We start from the raw sequence: 14,192 nt of genomic DNA on the forward strand, positions 1-14,192 counted from the left end.
GTTCCCCGAATGTCATAGAAAGAACTGGAAACGTTAGAGAAGTTTCAGACATATTTTCGGAATATGGGTGTGCCCTCTGGCCCCTAGGCCGCCACTCCTCTAAGACGGGTTTTACCCCTCATCCCTGTGGGATGCTAGCTTGGAGCAATGAGACCTGTTGCTAGCAGGTCTCAGGCCAGATCCTGCGGAGCTTCAGAAAGGTGGTCGTGGTCATTCGCTGTCCTCTGACCAATGCTCACAACTCTGGCGTCAGAAGTTCCCTTTCTTGAAACCGCCACTGTGCTGAGCTTGGTTTTGTTTTTAAAAAGGAGCTTTGTTTCAGATCTGTTTGACAATTCATATGACCTTGGCTCAGATGGGCGCATCAGATTAAACCTGAAATGAACTGTGAATGTTTTTGTTTGTACACATTAGCATAAACAGTGTTTGGTAATCTTCGGTAGTGCATTGCGAGTAGAGATGAGTTGGTGGATGTGGCCTTTAATGTTAATAAAGAGGATTCTCTCTCTCTCTCTCTCTCTCTCTCTCTCTCTCTCTCACACACACACACACACACACACACACACACACACCCCACCGCCAGAATTAGTAATCATTTGAAATGAGTATTTTGGGCCTGGTACCGAGATAGCAAGGGCCTAGGTTGGCGAATGAGCAAGGCTGACATAGGATTTTTTTTTTTTTTTTGTCACTGTGGTGTTAGAGACATAAAATCTTTGTATTGCACTCCCTGTTTCTTGGTTCTTTTCCTTGTAATTTTTCACTTCCTGGGACGTAACTAAGTGAACTGATAAGGCTGATATAACAACAGGCCTGTGAAGTGTTGAAACATGGAGACCTCCCCCTCTGGTATGGTAGGTGCCCCTGGCTTTGTCGGTGCTTGTGAATTAGAGTCACCAAACACCTAACAGCTGTTTGCTTTAGGGTGCCTTAGACATCCCCACAGGTCTTCAGAGAGACCTTGTGAGGTCAGGAGCCCTGTTTTAGACTGGAGGCAGGAAATTGTTGATTTGCTTTCAGCACTGTTTGCTCAGATGGTGGAGGTGTAGAGACGGACGGAACCTGGCGGTCCTGGCACGTGCAGGCCTGTAATAAATACCTGTGGAATGAGTGACTTCAGATGGCTTGCTCTCGCAAAACGTACCTCCCAAAATACCGCTGTAATTGATTTGTGCTGAAGAAATTTCCCGGCCTCACCCAGTGCCTCTCTTACTTCAAACAGTGTCTGACCCAATGACTTTTCTGTAGAAGGGACAAAGATGCCTCTCAGACTCAGGATTTACCATTTCTGGTTTTTGAAAAAGAAATTAGCATAGTGATTTATTTTTTTTCTTCTGTCAGTTACCTTACCTTTTTTTTTTTTCCGGCTTTGATGGAGTTTAGGTTGGCCAGATGGGGTTAGTACTTGTGCTGACGTCTTCCTTACTCCTGTCTCTAAGCTGCTTGGATGTTTGATTGAGTTCAAATACAGTGATCAAAGGCATCTCTCTTTCTTTTTCTTCCCAAAATGGATGACATGTAGAGTGTTTTTTAAAAATCTAATTACTTTAGTGTCTTCTAAAAAAGCAAAACAAACAAACAAAAAAAACCCCAAAATCTTCATTTATTTATATCCCTTAAGCGTGGCCCTCTGCATCATCAAGTATGTGGTCCAGATGGAAAATATGGCCGTTACCTGGTAGAGGACCTAAGAAGGGCTATCGGATGAGGTGATCCCACTGGGACGTTAGGTAGAGAGAAAACCTTAATGGAGCCTAGATGAGTCAGTTGCCTGTCAACCCTCTGTGAGGGGGTGGAGTGCAGTGCTTCTCAAACCTGCCTTGTTGTAGAAGCCACCATTACTTTTTTCAGGCTTCACGTGTTCTCTCTTTTAAAACTTCATGTAAATTACGGACCAAACTGCTGATTCATGAAAGTCGAGTTATGTAACGTGTTATTCCTGACAGAAGCGGCTCCCACATTCTTTCAAGTGAAGCTGTCTCTGCCTTTCTGTACCTGTTCCTTTCCTGATAGTGGAAGCTGGGTCTTGACTGACTGTGCCCAGCCATTTCCTGGAGAAAAGTGATAAACCTAAGAACTGCAGAGCGGCCCCATCGTTTAGTTGACAGCAGTAGACTTTGACTTAACACCGGCTTTCACCTCATTGCTCTTGCCGAGAACATGTAGAATCGTATGTCGAAAAGGCCAGCCCAAGGGGCTACCTGTGTGAGGCCACGGCTGAGGGCTTCGGAGAGAATTAGGGCAGTGTGTAGCAAGCCTTGCCATTGTTCGGTTTCTCCAGTTCATCCGTTTCCCAAGGGCCTTGTAGATGTGCCCAAGTTTACCTCTGTGGAGCCACAATTCTAGTTAAAACCAAACTGTATACAGCTCAGTTGGTAGGGTGAGTGCCTGGTATGGGGGAGGCTCTGGATAGGATCTCCTTTGGCATCAATCAAACAAACAAAGCCAACAATAAAAGCCTAGCAGGGCATGATGTACCATCCCTGTAAAGACTGGGGCATTTGAATCCCCAGTTTGAGGGCAGGCTGGAATACACAGCTAGACCCTGTCTCAGAACCAAACAAAATAAACCCCATGCTGCTTTCTTGTGGGGTTTATGGGAGAGTTTAAGAGGCCACAATATGAAGGCGGTTGTTGCACAGCGAGGGACTGATCTTTTGTAAAGTTGGAGGTAGGCATATGAGTGAAAGAGGAAATGTTGATGAGATTCCATGCGAGATTCCTGTGTAATACAGTGACATCTTACAGCAGGTAGGTAATTCTTCCTCTCTTGAATGTTCTCTCTCTCTCTCCCTCCCCCTCCCCCTCCCCCTCCCCTCCCCTCCCCTCCCCTCCCCTTCTCTCTCTCTCTCTCTCTCTCTCTCTCTCTCTCTCGGTTTTTAGAAACAGGATATTTCTCTGTGAAACAGCCCTGCTGTCCTGGAACTCACTCTGTAAACCAGGCTAGCCTTGAACTCTCAGTGCTAGTATTAAAGGCACGAGCCACCACTGCCTGGCTAGGTAGTTCTTTCTTTAGGCCACAAAGTGAGGGGCTTTGCAGATAATTTAAAAAGTAGAAAAATGATTTAATGGCTTGAAACATAATAGGAAGGGTGATTCTGGGTGGAATAAGGGCCTGGATTTTGTCCCTTTGCAAGGGTTTCCTTTTCGAGATGTCGTTATTTGCACTGTGAGTTTGCTCTGTGATTTTAACAAAAGAGCTCTGCTTACATAGCATGAACTAGTCAGTATGAGTCAGGGTAATTCTCCACATATGCATATGTATTGTATGTATGTTTGTATGTGTGTGGGTACATGTATGTATGTGTATACATGTCGTTCCAAGCATGTGTACGTGCGCACGAGGCTAGATGTCAACCTCAGGTGTTATTCCCCCAGAGATGTCATCTTGTTTTTGAGACAAGGTCTCTCACTGTGAACTTGCCATCAGGTGGGTCAGCTGGCCAGTGAGCCTCGTGGAATCCACCTGTCCGTAGGGACAAATGCATGCCACCATTCCCTGCTTTTAACATGGATTCTGGTCATCAAACTCCGGTCCTCAGGCTTGCATGGCGAGTACTCTACCAATGGAGCTATCTCCGAGCCGCCGCCCCCCCTCCAGTTTTCTGGTATATTTGCCAAGTGAGCTGATAACAAGCGTTCTGTTCTCTAATTAAAATGTATTTTATAACACTCATCTATAAAACATGGAATTCTGGGGTTGGAGAGATTGGCAGGTAAGAGGACTCGCTTTACGGTCCTGAGGCTGAATCCACCCACGTACAAATGTGCATCAGTGCTCATCTCTGTAACTCCAGCTTTGGGGAGTGGAGACAGATCCAGAGACTGGATCATCAGCTAGCTTAGCCAAAAAGGATGGCTTCCAAGTCAGTCAGGGACTGGCTCAAGCAATAAGGCAGAAGTGATAGAGTAAAAGAGCCTGGCTCTGGCCTCTACGTGAACGTGCACAGGCACAAACTCTCACAGACTCACACACGTGCAGCGCACACACACACTTGCATTCACCATTGGGACTGGTTTGGCCAATCTCTAGACTCTGGGATGTTACTTCCCCCAGTTCAGTGGCATGCTGTTAGGACTGGAGTAGTTTGCTTGTTTGAATTTAAAATGGGAAAGACACTTATGGCTGTCATTATTTGCTTTTTACTTTTTAATTGTTTCTGAACTGGAAGGTCTCACTATGTTGCTCAGTGGGGCCCCCAACTCCCGGCCACAAGTGATAATCCTGCCTAGGCCTCTTGAGTGGCTGAGGCTTCAGGCACATGCCACCATGTCTGCCGTTATTCTGGTTTTTAAATAAAAATAGATTAAAGTTAGGCCAGGTATGCCAGTTCATGCTTGCAATCTCGGTGTTTGGAAGTCAGAAGAAGCCGGGGAATTTTGAGAGTTCCAAGCTAGCTTGGGCTATTCGGGCATCTAAAACAGAGGCTGGTTAATTTTAAATTTCTGAGTTTCCAGTTCACCATTCACACGTGTAATGCAGCACGGGTGCATGAATAGTACACTCATATATGAGATATTAGATAAATGGCCAGCTTGGGGACCTTGGGAGATGCATATAAGCATGTGCCATTAGGTGTGGCCATTAGGTAGTCTTGTATATGCAACCGTATTTGGAGATTTTATAGTTATAGCATCCCTCTCATGTTTAGAGGACACTGTGTTACAGCTAACACCCAGGTCTTCTCACGTTTATGGTCTTTTCATTCCTCTTCCACTATGCTGCCTGAGCCTTGGGTGTTGAAGTTACATTGTAGATGTACCAACTGGGCCTGGGCTTTCCATGCTCAACTATTTTCTGCATTTTGACCAGTTTTAGACCTGTGTAATAACCTCCATAGCTCCTATGGTGAAGGGTGAGAGGGCCTTTACCTGTGGTGTAAGTATTTAGACGCGATACTGATTTTAGGGAAGCAGTAGTAGATTCCTCTAAACCTACCGTGATCTCTGCCACCACAGGTGGGTGGCGAAGTTTCCGGTATTCGGCTCGAATTCTCATCTATCGAGTGATCCATAAATCCAGTTAGCCTGCTGTTGGTTACCCTCAATATAAGCTACTACTGCACCATTGGGGATCTCTAGCTCAGCAGGTCGTCAGCAGGTCATTGGCGTAGTTTGTAGGATGCTCAGCCAGATCAGATGGCTTTTCTCCCTTGGCAGCTTGCATTGCGCCTTCTGATACTAAGAGCTAGTCCTCGGCGAGGTGGCTGCCAGCTTGCTTCCTCCAAGTCCTGTGTCTGAGGTTTGTGGTGTCTTCCATAACTGAGACTTACCTTTCAGTTCTGGGAAACAACCAAGGATAATGGCAACAGCCTATTTGGTTTCAGAGTCTCTTGGATTTCCCTCCCCGCCACCACCAGTTTGAAGGGAAGTTTCCTCTGCATGGCACTGGAGTTGGATTTTTGTTGTTTGTTTGTTTGTTTGAATTGTGTGTATATGTGTGGTGTGCGCACAGCAGTCCTGGTGCCTTCGGAGGCTAGAAGCATCAGTCTCCTCGGAGCTGGAGTTACTCACAGCTGTGGGCCATCGGGGTGAGCGCTCAGTCGAAGCAGGTTCTTTGCAAGAGCTATGCACATGGTCTCAAGCACTAAGCCATCTCTTCTGTGCGGGCACTAGAGTGTTTGTTAGATAATAGATAGCTCTTTGGGGAAGGGGAATTGTCAGCTGGTGTTGTGCACCTCCATTTAAACTACACGCACGCATGCACGCACAAACACACACACGCATGCACGCACGCACGAACACCCAGTCAGGCCCTTGCCTTTTCCCCCTCCAGAGCACCTGTGTCCTACTAACCCCTCTCCAGAGCTACTTCTCTTTTTGACCCCATGTTCTCTTTCTGCTTGGCCTCTAAAAGAGAAAGAAGAGAAATGCAGCATTTTTCTCCCTGACTCCGAATCGCTTCTTTCTGTACAACGTTTTCCAGTTTCATCCACTTACCTGCCTATTTCGCTTAATATTTTACAGTTGAACAGAACTCCATTGTGCGAATGCACTACATTTTCATTATCCATTCACCGCTCGGAAGATGTGGAGGTCGTTCCCATTTCCTAGCCGTTGTGAATGGAGCAGGAAGGAACATGGCTCAGCAAGTGTCGCTAGAGTAGGGTACAGAGTCCCTTAAGAGAGTTTTTAGGGGCAGTCGGTGGTGGCAGAACATAGTGGGAAGTTTGATTTCCTTTGATATTTATCTTCTCCCCACCCCTGCTTCTTTATTCCATACCAGATTCTCTGAGCCTCCTTTTTCAATCCTTTTTCCATATCCAAACTCTCAGAGGATTGAGAACTCACCATATGGTGAGAATGACTGATCACCGTGCAAACATCGGGTCTTCACCGAAGGCTGTGATCTTTAGAACAGGTCTGTTTTTTAAAAGCAGACTCTCAGCTCAGTGGTAGAGCGCTTGCTTTGCCTAGCATGGGCGAGGTCCTGGGTCACCCTTAGTGCCGTACCCTCGTACAGATCCCAAGTTCACTGGTTCTCCCAGATCTATAGGGCTGGCTGTCACAGGGAATCCTAGGCGCAAAGCACTGAAGAGAGAAGGGTGACAGTGGTGGGGTGGGGGTGGAGAGTGGGGAAATAGGAGAGCTGATGAGGGGGTGAGGCACAACCTCTCAGCCACTGTCTCCCCTTATCTCATGACTTGTTATAACTTCAATTATGACTTCCAGAAATATACATAAAAATCCTAAATCCTAGAAGCCGCAAATGATTTTTTTTAAAAAAAAAATAGGGTCTTTGCAGACATAATCAAGTCAAAGAGTGAGGTCATACTGGAGTTGAGTGAGCCCTCATCCAATATAACAGGGGTCCTTCTAAGAGGAGAGGCTCAGAGGAGATGACGTGAAGACCCATGGGAGCCTGCCATGTGATAGCCGAGCAAGAGAGTGAGTGGTGTACACACAGCCAAACTGATACATCTGTGTTGGTTTCCCAAGACAGCGTTTCTCTGTGTGACAGCCCTGACTGTCCTGGAACTCTGTAGACCAGGTGGCCTCGAACTCACAGAGATCCATCTGCCTCTGCCTCCCGAGTGCTGGGATTAAAGGTGTGTGTCACCACACCTGGCCTAGGCTTTTATTTTATATGCATGCACATACATGTTTTCTGAGCTGTTTTTGCTTTGTTTTGACTGGCAGTCTAACTCTGTAGCTCAGGCTGTTCTGAAAACCCCTATAAAACCAAGACTAGTCTTGAATTCAGGATAATCCCCCTGCCTCAGACGTTCGAGTGCTGGGATTACAGGTGTGAGCCGCCATTTCAGGCATTCAGTGCCATTTTAAAAACATTTCAACAGGCTTGCCTTGCGGGTTAGAGTTGTGCTTATGTAGCCAGTGAGCGTCAGAGATTCCGTACACCTTTGAATCAGTTATTCACTGTGTTTCTTGGCCAGCTGCCATACCCCAAACTGGCTAACATTCCTGGAAATTTATACTACTGCTAATAAAGAGAATGAGTGGGAATGTGTGGACGGATTGACAAATCCACCCACAGCAACAGAAAACGTGTGTTCTCTTGTGGGTCATAGGTGTGTGTTGTCAGCACATCTCAAGCACGTGATAATTAAGGAAGAAATGATGGCGTACTTATAGATAATTTACTGTAATCACCAAGAGAAGCAGAAATGATGCATCTGAGCCAAGGAAAAGGTGGTTGCTCCGAGGTTGTTAGCAACGACAGCAGCTGAACTTGAGCTGTTAAAATGCTCTAAGCATAAGTGCATTGAGGTAATTGGTCTGTCCACGCTTCCGTCTGTCAGTAGTGGAATAAGTTACCTTGGTGCTTCTTATTGTTGAAGGAGCTGCGGGCAGGCCTGCTTTTCATCCCACCCAGCTCCCACTTGACTAGCTTATGCCCCGAAATAACAACACACAAACTGTATTCATATAAACACTGCTTGGCCCATTTCTATTAATGTGTGTAGCACCACGAGGTGCGCTTACCAGGAAGATTCTAGCCTACGTCCATCCTGGGTCAGAGCTTCATCGTGTCTGCCCCAGAGAGGAGGAATGACATCTGTCTGAGGCGTCTTACCTCACTTCCTCTTCCTCCCAGCATTCTGTTCTGTTTTCTCCACCCACCTATGTTCTAACCTATCAGGCCAAGCAGTTTCTTTATTAATTAACCAATGACCTTCCTCCATCATCTTATGATCCTATTTTATTCTAGGCCATCTTGGGGCAGGGGATGGTAGCACCTAGTAAAAGCTCATGCACACACCTTTCTCTTTGCATTCTGGCACCCCCAGTTTTTCCAGACGGCATCTGTGTTGATGTCTCTTCCCTTCCTTTTCATTCTGTCAGTTTGTGTACAGTGATCCACACCTGCCCCTCCACTCCTGCATCTTCCTCTTTGCTCAGGGTCCTCTCTCTGTCTCTGTCTCTGTCTCTGTCTCTGTCTCTCTGTCTCTCTGTCTCTCTCTCTGTCTCTCTCTCTCTCTCTCTCTCGTTCCTTTCTCCTCTTCCTAGCCTTTGCATCAAACAGATCTCTCCATCCTCCCTTTTTCCATTCGCTCTTCACTTTGATCTTGAGCAAAGAAGATGCTAATTACAGTGGGATGTTTAAGAGAGGGCCTTTAATAAGGAAAAGGAAAGCTTTTGGTTCGCAGGGAAAGGCAGACATTATGAAGAATGAGTGGTTTCAACTTCGAAGGCCCAGAGATACCTGGTAATTCCTTTCAAAGTATCCACAGAAGTTTCCTACCTCCTCACCACTAAATAAGCTGTTTCTACTTAAGCACTGACATGAACGAAGACATTTGAAGCTATTTATAAATTTTTCTTTTAATCGTGTTATTGCGATTTTTTTTCCTGCAAAAGTTTCTCTGAAATACAATATGAGTCATGAGTGAGTTACATGAAAGAGTATTGAAAAAAAAAATGTTGGGCATATAGATGTCGGGTCAAATAGAGTGTTTGGTTTGGAAAGGTAACTCCACGATATGATACAGTTCCCTTTAGACAATACATCCAAAGTTTAAGTTTTTGGGGAGTCAGAGTCTTACTATGTCTGTCTGTCTGTCCCTCTGTTGATCCACCCATCTATCCATCACCATCTATCCATTCATCGATCCACCTACCCATCCGTCCGTCCATCCATCCATCCATCCATCCGTCCGTCTTTCCATCCATCCATGCACCTTATTTTTATAGATCTAGAAGTCATTATTTTTTTTTAATAAAGCACCACCTTTATGATCTTGTTTCAAAGGACTAATAGTGTTTGCCAGCACCTTGCCTTCAGTGTCACTGGGAGCAGTATGCTGGACAGAAGTGATGTTAAAGTGGAAACCTTTGTTTTGGCTCCTGGTTCAGAGATTTTTGGACCATCATAGCTGAGAAGGTGTGGAAGGAGCCTATGTCGGACCTCTTCAGATCCTGGCTGCCCAGGAAGCCGAGAGTGCAGCTGGAGCCGGGGGACACCCGTTGTGAGCTGCTTCCTCCAGCCAGGCCCTATGTCTTCCAGATGCCACAGACCTCAAGTGGAGGAACTAAGCATCACGGAAGACACGAGACTTGGGAGTGAGGGACATTTCCTATTCAGACCGGGGCTTTGTTTCTCTGTAGTGTTGTCAAGTGCTGCGACTACAGTTCATCGTGAAGCCTTCCGTTCCGATGCTGCAAATGAGGTCAAATGCGGAGGTAGTGTTAGGGCATTGAAGAAGCATTTAGTTGACATCTGCACTGTTCTGACTGTGTGCTTACTTGTTCCCTAATATAGCTATTAAATACACCAGCATAATTAGTAAAAAAAAAATGTTTTTATCTTTTCCCGTGATATCTGATGTTATTGTCACGTATATGGTTTACCTACTTAAGATTATGTAAGTGTGGTGCCATGGGAAAATGAAAGTCCTTTTATGCTTATTATTTGCATAATTCTTCTTCCCCTTTGCATGGCCTACACTAGGCCACGTGTTTTCTGTCATCAGGATCTTTGTAATTTGATTCCCTATGGTTCTGTATTCCACCTTTCAGAGAGCAAAGAGAAAGGAATTGGTGTTTCTGGGGGCAGAGCAAGATGATGTTATCAGAAAGCCACAATAGAGTTGGAAAGATGAGTCGGTGCTGAAGAGAGCCGGCTGCTGCTGCAGAGGATGTGGGTTTGTTTCCTAGCACCCACATGGTAGCCACAACCATCTGTAACTACAGTTCCAGGGGATCCCTCTTCCAGCCTCTATTAGACACCAGGCATGCAAATGCCTGCAGAGACACACATGCAGGCAAAGCAGCCATGCACATTAAAACAACAACAACAACAACTTAAGGTCACAAAACAAAGCAATGGAAAGATAAATAACCCAATTTTCCAAATGAACAAAGATTCTGAATAGATACTTCCTCAAAGAAAATTTATAACTAGCCAAAGCAGAGCATGAAAAAATGCACAGTTTTGAGTTATTAGGGCCCTGAAAATCAAAACCACAATGCCACTTCACGTCCACTAAGATAGGAACTTGTGTTAACAAGTGTTTGAGGGTATGTGAAGAAATCCAAACACTGTGGCCTGCAAGACGGTTTGGCGGGTGAACGGTTTGCCACATGAGCCTGGCATTCTGAGTTCCATCCCTAGATAAAGGACGACAGAGAGGAATGACCCCACAAAATCATTCTCTAACTTTCGCCTGCACACCGTGCGGACTGTAGTGTGTGCGTGTGTGTGCGTGCATACACACACAATAGTAATAATAATAATGAAAAATTTAAAAAGAATGCTGAGACATTATACACGAACAAGAAAACTATAAAGTCCAACAGTCTGGAAAACGGTTTTTGAGTTCCTCAAAACAAGTTAAACAAGAGGTGCATATGATCCAGTCTGCTCTTAGGTGTACATTGGAGGAAAATGAACACATATGGGCACACAGCACTGACTCATAAATATTCACAGCAACATTATTCCTAACAGCCAAAACATGGCAATCACCCAGGTGCTCCTCGGGGATGACACACTAAGCAAAGCACAGTCAGTGTATCCACACAGCAAAACATTTTTCAGCAGTAAAAATTAGCACCGCATGCTTCCACATGGATGAACCCTGAAAACATTGTGCTGAGTGAAGAAAGCCAGTAACAGAACACTACATATTCTATGGTTTAATTCTTATAACATACTCAGAGCAGGCAAACCTATGGGTGTGGAGAGGGAGGGCTAAGAACAGCGGGTCCAGGTTTCTTCCTGGGGAATGACAGTTCTGGAACTCGGGAGAGATGATGACTGTACAACTTTCCAAATAAGCCACTGGCTGAGGGCTTCTTCCTGTTGTTTTATTTCGGGTTGGGTTAGCACAGGTCCCTTCTGACTTGCTATGTAGCAGGAACTAACCTGAACGACAGATTCTCCTTCCTCAGCTACCCGGTTGCTGTGGTTACTGACACGACCAGCCGCAGGGGGCTCTCTGAACTGTGGGTTGAAAGGGAAAGTGAATGGCCTGTGAACTGTATCTAAAGGCAGCCGCTTTCACAGCATGGGTACAGTACAGACCCCCATCCTCTCTACTGTCTCTAACGTCTTTCCAAGTTTCTGCAACTCTTCTTTTTCTCAGCATCTCCTTCCTCTTTGCTACTGATTGTGTGCCTTCATAACAGGCTATCTGAATTGAGCCTGTTGTAAAGAATAGAATTGTAATCATTTCTGGAGGCTAAAGTTCAAGTTCAGGTGCCTGTGTCTGACCTGAAAGGCCCCCTTGGCTATGTCACCGTGCAGCAGAGAGGGTGGAGGATGAAGAGGGTCCGACTCTGTATCTGGACTGCATAGTTAAGCATCAGTCCACTTCCATACACCATTTTCAAACCGCATTGATCTGATCTGAGAGGACGGGCTCCTTTCAGTCAGCACCTCTCTCTAGAAGACCCCATCCCAACACCGATACCTTACGGATTCATTTCCTATTGACAGCTTGGGGAGACATAGTAAGGTCTCAGCAGCCACCCTCCTGACCCATAAATGCAAACACATCTTATTAAATAGAGCTATTATATTAAAGTACAAGAGAGTTTAGGCCTAAAATGTTTACCATTTTTCCTTGTTAGAGTCTCGTCTCCTATCTGCCAAGCTAATGACCACCCAGAAGGCAAAGTGAGGATTACTATAAGTGATGCTGGTATCCGAGTAGTTTCATAACACAGTGATGTCTGTTGCTCTTTTCAAGTTTAATGGACACTGGTTACTAACACTCTATTAATTTGGCAAAGAGCATTCAAATTTTGGTGGTTCAAGGTTTCAAACAACCAGTTTTTAAATGTAGACTTTTAAGTCCTTTTCTGTTAGACAGGAATTATGTTTAATGCGTCTTCAGTCAGGGTTCTTGAAGTCTGGCACCAGTTTCTAAACTAAAACGTTAAGAATATTCCAGAATAATAAAGAAAAAATACGGAGCCCGTTTCCAGACCCACGTAGCTGCCTCATCAGGAGAAGTCATCTGGGTTGTCTGTAGGTTAGTTTTGCCTGTGCTTGCTGAAGGCAAGCCATTGATAGGCACAGGGGAACAAGGAAAGGTGGGGAGACCTGCAGGGATGCTGAAATGGGCATCAGCCTTTGAGGCCTTGCTGTGCCCAATGTGTCCATCTATAAATGAGACTATTTATCCAACCATAGTTGTATCTAGACTCTTCTTTGCGTAGAGTCTTTCTGATTCCCAGCTCAGTCTCTTTCCTTGCTCTATGTTAGTTTTGCTAGTTTGCTAGTTTGTTCTATTTGATTTGTGCGTTTCCGAGTTCTCTGAGTGGTTGGGGTGCAGTTGCTCGTGGCCTCCTCTTTAAGCTCCTTTCACTCTTCTGAGACTGGCAGTGACATTCCCTTTTCCTGGGTATCCTGATCTTAGTGGGATAGCTCTTCTCCCTCTTTCTTCTCAGTGTAGCTAAAGAACACCACCCACCCACCCACTCCTACCCATCCCTAACCTCACCCTAGCATACTGGACCAACTTTGTTTGTTTTGTTTTTGGAGACAGGGTTTCTCTGTACAGCTCTACAGCTCCGACTGCCCTGAAACTCACTCTGTAAAACAGGTTGGCCTCGAACTCAAAGATCTGCCTGCGTCTGCCTTTGCCTTCCGAGTGCTGGGTTAAAGGCATGTGCCACTTCCCAGCTCAGGTCCAACTTTTAACGCTATTGTTTGTGATGTTTTTACCTTTCTTTCACTGATCTGTGCTCTCGTAGCTCATTACTTCCTTCCATTTGTTTACTTTTGGTTGAGTTTACTCTCTCTCTCTTTTTTTAATTTCCTTTTTCTTTTTCTTGAGATGGAGTTCTTAGACTGGTCCTGAACTCCTGGGCACAAATGAACCTCTTGCTTTGGTCTCCTGAGTAGCAGGGACTGTTGGTGACTGATAAGACTCCTGACTCTTTTTTAAGATTTGTTTTTATTCTGTGTGTTTGCACCCATGCCTGTGTGTGCACCACATATGAGCATGGTTCCCGCAGAGGATGTGGGAGTCCCTGAACTGGAGTTACAGATGGTGCTGAGCCGCCATATGGGTGCTGGGCACCGAAGCCAAATCCTCTGCAAAAGCAGGAAATGCTCTTAACTGCTGAGCCAGCCCTCCATCACCCTTTTTAGTTTCTGAAGCTGCAAAATTAGGCTACTGATTTGAAATCTTATTTTAATATGGGAATTTAGAGCTACATGTTTTTCCCTGAATATGCTATTAACTCATTTCCAAAACATAGGATCTTGAACCTAACTGATGTTAGTAAATAGTTAAGTTTTCTTTCTCGGTTCATGGTGACATCTATGAGAATTCTATGAAATAGATATCTCCGAATATTCAGTGGTAGCAAAGCTTGTGTGAGATATGACTGTTAGAGACAACTTATCAGTATTGAGTATAGTAAATTCCTTTCCTCAGTTAAAACTGTCTGGACATTTCAATGTTATGGATAATGCACTTATTAAAAAATTAATTTGACTTTTCCTTGTATGACATAAAACATAGTCTTTATTTTAAAAATTAGCTAGTGTTGACATTATAAAAAATTAAATATCCACATTTTTGCATGATCTTTGAGTTAATAAGTTCTGTCATATAACAATACTCATTTAGAAGGCCATTTGGCCTGATGGAGGATGTAGGGTCACGATATAGAGAGGAAAGTCTAGAAGGCATGTGTGGAATCAATAGCTGGAAACATCAAGTTGTTACCTTGGATGAAATAACATTTTAGAAGAAATTATAGGTACCAAACAGCAT

At 44.8% G+C, this 14,192-nt stretch overlaps 1 protein-coding gene across 1 annotated transcript in view; it reads left to right on the forward strand.

Annotated features, from left to right (window-relative positions):
* Nucleotides 1-14,192, forward strand: part of LOC121458445 (serine/threonine-protein kinase Sgk3) — a 113,393-nt gene that overhangs the window by 898 nt on the left and 98,303 nt on the right. The gene's annotated exons all lie outside the window — the stretch shown is intronic.

The sequence above is a fragment of the Microtus oregoni genome, unplaced genomic scaffold (assembly GCF_018167655.1).
Source record: "Microtus oregoni isolate MIOR12 unplaced genomic scaffold, Mior012 000017F_ref0000208, whole genome shotgun sequence".
NCBI lineage: Eukaryota > Metazoa > Chordata > Mammalia > Rodentia > Cricetidae > Microtus > Microtus oregoni.